Source organism: Mustela putorius, unplaced genomic scaffold (assembly GCF_011764305.1).
Source record: "Mustela putorius furo isolate JIRA1106 unplaced genomic scaffold, ASM1176430v1.1 tig00003853_pilon_pilon_pilon, whole genome shotgun sequence".
Lineage (NCBI taxonomy): Eukaryota > Metazoa > Chordata > Mammalia > Carnivora > Mustelidae > Mustela > Mustela putorius.
Window position 1 is genome coordinate 79,971,962 of NW_025422005.1, and position 7,348 is coordinate 79,979,309.

Genomic DNA, 7,348 nt, shown 5'->3' on the forward strand with positions numbered 1-7,348 from the left:
CTCACCCACTTGGCCCTCATGAATTGCTAAAATTGGAGGTGTCGGGGCACTCAGCAGGCCCAAGAATGAAGACGCTAACTCCTCCAGGGTGTTCCATGGGCAAGAAGTGTGGGTAGCTCTGGGTAGCTGCTCTGCTCCCTCAGCCCATAGGTTTTAGTCGCTTTGCTATCTGGTTACTCATGCATGAGGTAATCTCCCACTTTATTTGTTCTTGGATGTGTGAGCTATATAGTTCCTTCTTCAAAAGCTATAAAAATGGAGCCCCAGCTAATAACTCAACATAAAAAGAGGTGCCATTTTCCCATTCTCAGTCTCAATAATGATTCCTGCCATGAGCCAGTCATCATGAAAATGACTCAGCCTTTCTCTCCTGCGTTAGTAAGGTTTAACTGTGTTTGGTCCTGACTCAACCTGGCTAGGAGCAGAGCAGCAATGATAGAAACTGTGCCCTAATGTGTTACTATGTTACTGTTTACTTGACTTACCCAAGACTCTGCAAACACAGCCATACAGCCCCTTACCTTCCTTCTGAACTGGCTGCTGTCTTAGACCAGTTTATTCAGTGGGAGTTTGTTGCCCTCTGTGCTCTCCTGCCAAGGAGCTGAGGCTAGTCCTGAACTCAAAATCAGGCATCTAACTCTCTTTGCATTTCTAGTACTAATACTTAGTATTTTCTTGGGGGCCCTAGTGTAAGAACTGATCCAGACCCAGATCTCAAGTGAAACCTCTTATCAGATGACTATTACTGGTTGAAATTATCACTCATAGAGATCCTGGCAGTTCAGCAGTGAGCCAGAGTCCATTTATCTGACAAACATTATCAACTGCCCACCCAACAGCAGGCAGTGCTGGTCATCTAGGATGGAGAGCCAGAGGCAGAGTCCCTAACATCAGGGACCCCCAAGATCTAGTGTGGCAGATGGACAAGAAAAGAAACAGTTGGAGAACAGTGTGATTATTAGTTTTGTAACAGGTCTTCAGGTGCATTCAGGGGGTACCTGACCCACACTGGTGCCCTGGAAAAAATTCCTAAAGGCAAGCATGCCTCAAGGTCTCCAGAAAGGTACACGGAGCCATACAATTAGAGAAGGGCCAGGGAGGGGGTGTTCCCAAAGAGAAAGGGAACAGCATGAAAAGCACGTGTGACCATGCCATCTGGCAGTGACCCAGACATCCATTTTCTCCCTCTTCCTGGGCTCACAGTCCCACTCACAGTTAAGTGTGACCCTATGACAGAAGGTGTGTAGACATGATGATGGGTGGGCTGACCCAGAAGATCCTCTCAAATGTGCCCTTCCCTGGGCTTTTCCCAAGTCAGGGCACATTCATGCTAGGTCCCAGTCAGCTAACTGGTACAGGTAGGAACCAGATTGCGGAGGGCTGCCTGCAGGAACTCCCGAGCTGAGGTGTGGTGAGAAGCAATCACATTTGGTTTTTAGAATACAGAGATGGCACGGTGTCCGTGGGAGGGTTGAAACTGACCTGAAAAACAGTGCTCCTGGAAAACAGCAATATTTAAGAAATCCCCTATACCTTGTTTCCCCAAATCCCCCATTCTTTGCTCTTCCAAGGCTAAGCCTCAAAGGACCACCCCCGCCCTCCAGTATTTTAAGATAAGACCCATTTGCATCCTTCTTCAAGGCTCCTATAAGAATTAAAGACAAAGCCCTTGTTTATCAGCCTGATTAAAACCCCAGAACCCCTTCCCTTCCTTTTTTTTTTTTTTTAACTTTCCTTTGCCACCATTATTTTCCGTATTGCAATCTCCCGAATGAAAACATCTCTTTAACTGTCTGTACATTTGGTCTTCACTTGAATACTGTAGTGTTGAACTGAAGCTCACTTCTACTTGAGAGTAGAACATTATCTGCTCTATTTTTCTTTAACAACTTTTATAATATATTAACTTGTCATCAGTCATCTGTGAGACTATAAACTCCTCGAGGAAAGTGCTTGTCTTCTTTACCATTTACCACTGTTTCCCCAAAGGCATAGACCAGTTCCTGGCACACAGTAGGCATTCAGTATTTAGAATAAATTATGGCACAGGGACACCCAGCCCACATGAGCTTTCTGCCAACCTCCCTGGGCTCTTCCTGATCTGCTCTCTCTCTCCCTCTTTCTCTGTGTGTCTCCTTTTCTAGCCCCTTCCTGCTCACCTGGCTCCCTCTCTGCTTCCTCTTTTTGGTCCCTTTCCTAATCCCTCTCTTCCTCTTGCTTCCCCTCTCTCCTCCCTCAGCCCCCATTCTCCAGCCAGCCAGGCTGTTCACCTGGAAGTGTGCAGGGCCAGGTGAGAGTTCCAGCTATGGCAGGACTGAGCCAACCAACTTCATGTCCATATCTGCTGGGTCAGGACAATTCTAGTGATTTTGATACGTCATTTGCCCAGGCTCTCCTTGAAAGTTAAAGATTTACTTAGAATTGGCCAAGTGGGTGTTTGGAAAATAATCAGTGAGTTGTCACGAAGCCTTGCACTAAGCAGGTTGCTGAGAGCTGGGGAGGAGACAGGACCTGGGTGAGGCTACAGCCTTCCAGGAGCTCCCAGTCTAGTTAGCCAGGGAGGCGAAGGCCCACCTGTGTTCCTTGCGGAGGAAACACAGGCAGTCCCAGGGTGTAGGTGGCACAAGCTGGTGAGTTCTGGAAGCCTGTCAGCTGCTTTTACCATTGGAGCTTGTGGCCTGTATGTGAACTACGGCTGCCAGACAGACGAGGAGACCAGGGACTCAGCTGCAGAAGAGGAAGGTCTGTCCATGATTGTGAGGCTCCTTGGGCTGCTTGGATGGGAGTTTGATGAGGATTCCTTTCTCTTGTAGAACCCCTGCACCAGCTCCTCTTCTTGGCCCCTCCCTGAGACTAAGAAAAGGAGCCTATGGATTTCCTAAGAGTGCAGAGTCAGCACTGGTGGGCTGAACCTTCCACCAAGGCCACAAAAAGCCTCACAAAGCCAGTGTCCTACAGCTGGGTGACCTACTCTCCGTCCTCCATGGGACAATGTGACTCAGCAGAGTGAGGTACAAGCCCTCCCTCTAGTTTCTTCATAATTGTCAGCTGAATTGGGTTAACTGCCCAGAAGCTAATTAACAAACTATAGAAATGATCCCTGAAAGTATAGTCTTCCAGAAGCTAATTAATAAAACCTACAGTATCAGCCCTTTCCCCTCCAGGCTGGGGAAACTGTACTCATTAGCGTCTAAAGTTCTGGAGGCGAAGGTGAGGCGGAGCCAGCGGGAGGCAAGGGGAGCAAGAAGGTGGTCAGGCTGCAGGGGGTGCCAACGCCAGGCAGCCGGCGACCCACCCAGCGCGGAAACTGTTTCTACTGCGCGCAGTATTCCTCTTGTCCCTGGAATTCCTCTTGTCCCTGCTTCTGTAAGAAGGATGGGCCAGAATCTTCCTGGGAAATGCCTGGAAGAATCTCATGACCTCCTAGGATGGGTCCTTATAGTTCTGCAATTCTGGGAGGACAGAGGAGGGAGAGAATCTTTTCCTGAGCCCTGGCATTTCTGGATGTACTTCAGGGAAGGAAAGCAAGGAGGCGGCAGGACCAAGTAAAGCCAGTTGGTGTGTCTCGGGAGACTGATTCTCAGAGCAAAGAGGAATGGTGGAAGGAAGGGGTTTTAAGAGAGGAGTTAGTGTGGGTTTTTGCTGGAGTAACTGCTGACTTCGTTCAGGAAGAAAGCCCCCATTCTATGATCTTAATGACTTCTGTCCTCTCCTCCTGAACAACTTCCCTCAAAGTACCCACCGAAAATAAGCCCACAAAGCCTTACATCACTTAGTCACTTCTTCCTTATCGGTGATGGTCTACCTACTCACACTTCACTCCCCTTGCTGACTCATAGGTTGCCTTACAAGCTGCACTTCTACACCTTGGGAAGGTCATTTTATAACACCACAGCATTTCTCTGGCCTGTGCATGGTGTGAGTTGGTGTGTTAAGAATGTGATAACCAAAGTTCATGGCCCAGGCTAATGGATATTTAAGAAAACAGTTTTGGTTACATTTCCGGGTCCCCTCCCCCATCAACTGGGATATTTAGAAAATGTCTAAATAGCAAAAAAAAAAAAAAAAGACTAACTTGATTTATTTCTGTCTACCAAAAACAACAACAACAACAACAACAACAACAAAAGATTTTCTAGGTTCCACATTTCAACATTAAGATGTCTTATGTTACTGAAATTTCAATAACAATAAAGCAACACAATGAGTCCTGGAGGCAGGGGAGAGGGAAGAGGTAAATGTTTCTAGTTTTGAATGTCTGTCTGTGCTATGCCAGCCACCACGTGTGTTTTGCATACATTTTAACCCTCACAGGAATGGGGTTTTAAAAAGTGTGATGGATCTCATTTCACAGTTGAAGTAAGTAGGGCTCAGAGAGGCTAAGTGCCATGGACAAGTTCACATGGCAGTGGAAGGTGTAGTCAAGATGGGAGTCCGCATCTGCATGGCCAAGATCCTTGCCACCACCCCAGACTCTGTCCACAAAACTCAGTATGCCTTTGCCTTTCTTTTTAGTGTAAATGCAACCTATCTCTATTTCTGTGTGTGGAAAAGCAGAATTATCTACTTAACGATAAAAAAAAATTTTTTTAGATGTAATCGGTTTATGATTTACAAACTTCTTGAATCCTTATGATTTAGTTCTTTTTTTTTTTTTTTAAGATTTTATTTTTATTTGACAGAGAGAGAGATCACAGTAGGCAGAGAGGCAGGCAGAGAGGAGGAAGCAGGCTCCCTGCTGAGCAGAGAGCCTGATGCAGGGCACTCTCCCAGGACCCTGAGATTATGACCTGAGCTGAAGGCAGAGGCTTAATCTCTGAGCCACTCAGGCACCCCTTATGATTTAATTCTTACCACAACCCTGTGGTTGGGTATCTCTGTTAGGGATTGTGGTAAACACCTGTTGTTTTGGTCAGCCCAGTATCCACCTGTTTTTTTCTGACACCCTCCACTCCTTAGGGGATTACTTCCTCTACCCAAGTCCAAGGGTTTTGTCTGAAGCTGACCCCACACACTGGCTTGGGACGGGGTGAGGGGTCTAGACCCAAACCTAGCCAACAAGGACACATCATTTCTGTTTGGTTTGGGGGTGGGCACATCAGATGACCACACTGGGCCAATCAGAGCAAATGGGAGTCAGCTCTGGAACTTCAGAAGGAGCAGTGGGGAAGAGGCACTCTCTTTGTGGTGGTCGTGCAAAGCTGTAGATGCTGTTATTGTCTTTGCCTGCTTTGAGGACAGCTGGTCTGAGAATGGAACTGTTATCGGGAAAGTAGAGCTGAAGAAGGTCCTTGATGACAAGGTTGGATACTCAGGTCCACTAGTGCTCTATATCCCAGAAGCCTGGACTTTTCAGTTTATTGCGCTAATAAATTTGCTTTTGCCTAGTCTACTTTGAAAGGGGTTTTTAATCATTTTGTTATGTATTGTTCAAGTTATTGCTCCCCATCATCAAAGGAAATTTGATTGAAGTCACTGTCTTCATCATTGTCAACATCATGGGCTGCTTGTTAATTGTGAATCCCAGGGACAAAAGAAGCATCTAGCCCCAGAGATTTCCTGTTTTGTTATGGGGCAGCAGGGTGTGGTGGTGGAGTGGGTGCATAATAACAGTATAAGGTGTTATGGGCTAAAAATTGCACTTAAATCCACTCTCCCTCTTCCCTTCTTTCTCCTCAATCTCTCCCTCATTGGAAAGAGTACGAAAGAGCCCAGAGAACTGACAGAATTGGGGAGGTAGCGGGGAGAAGTGGTTTAGGAACATTGTCTGTTAGAAAGGAAATAGAACTTCCATGCAAAAGGCACATTAGCCGATATCAGACGTGACACTCGGTATTTGGTGAGAGATGAGAACTGAAAATGCAGCTATAGGTGTCACACATGGAGGTGAAAAAGGTCAGAAGCATATGTAAGGAACCAAGTGCCGGATGCTAGCACTGATCCCTGGAGAAGACGATGAGTTAGCACCAAGGTCATTTGAGGGAAAACTCATGCAGAAAAGTTTACTTTAGAACATAGAATGTGTCTTCAAGTATATATATTGATTTTCAGAAAATGCAGATTCTCGTTTAAGTCGTAAAACGTATTATTCATGCATAACTCAGTTCCTTTGTCAGTTGAAGTAAATGTATTTAGGGCAAAATGCCCTCAGCAATTTTGACCATAATAAATAGTTTCCATTTTGAAAATAATTTCGCAACGTTAGAGAACTACCTAATTTTTATGTGTAATTTTGTATGGACAAAACTTGGAATAAAAACAGAACAAAATGTCCACTCAAACGATAAGACTGAAGTCATATGGCAGAGCAGAGCCTGGTCAACTTTTTGTGTAAATCAAGGGTCTTTTATTAATTACTTTGAGAAGTCTGTGGGCTCGGAAGTACATCACATGAGAAGAGAGTACAGTGACTGAAATTGCTACTGGAAATGTGTATGTAGGGATTTTGTTTTTCCTGGCTTCAAGGAGCCAACCCTCATTTATCTAGAAGGAGAGAGAGAAAAGAAATGGCGGGGCGGGGTGGGGGAGCTGGCGGTGTCATATTACATTCCTAAATAAAATGCAAGCTTCCTGGACAATTGTAGCAGACTGATAGTTCCATTTTGAGCCCACTTGATTTTTAAATCATTTCCCTACTTTCCCTTAGGTAAGCACCCTGCCCTCCGGGTCATGGGTTCTCTGTATACATTTATTGAGGATGAGGCTGATGATGACATCCGTCCTTTTTCAACAAAGTCCTCTGAAGATAAAGCTCAGATTGGCCGTGCAGAGTTCCAGGCCAGATCCAGAGCTGGGACCTACATAGGAGTGCCTCTGACATTTGAGAGGCAACGTTCTTCATAGCGCAGAGCTGTCCCTTCATTGCAGGATGTTTAGCATCCCTGACCCCTTCATTAAATGTTTGCAACACCCCCCAGTCACTGTGACAGCCATATCTCCATCCACATTCCCAAGGGCCCTCCAAGAGGTACTGCCCCCCTTCCTTAGCTGATAACTGCTAGCGGATTGCCTCTTTGAATCTGAAGATGTTAGCTCTGGGAAACTCAGAGGGTTACGTGTTAAAAGATAAACTGAGACATAGTTAAAATTTTTAAAAGTTTATTTCAACCAAAATTTATTGCAGGGGGGCAGGACCAAACCAGAAGTTGTCAAGAGTACTTGGAGGACAGGAGTTAAGGTTGTGTGTTTGGACGGACCTATACTTAGAAAAAGTGCAGGAGCAAAGAAAGGAAATTACTTGGTTGGCCATCGCTTCAAACCCAGTTGGCTGTTGGTGGTTGGTTGTCCTTAAGGTTTGGTTTCATAATCATGAGGTACTTACAGGCTTGGGTTTTGGTTTCTCTGCGTG

At 45.7% G+C, this 7,348-nt stretch overlaps 1 pseudogene; it reads right to left on the reverse strand.

Moving 5' to 3' along the window:
• Positions 1-2,996: 2,996 nt before the first annotated feature.
• Positions 2,997-3,116, reverse strand: LOC123387473 (annotated as a pseudogene).
• Positions 3,117-7,348: the final 4,232 nt, after the last annotated feature.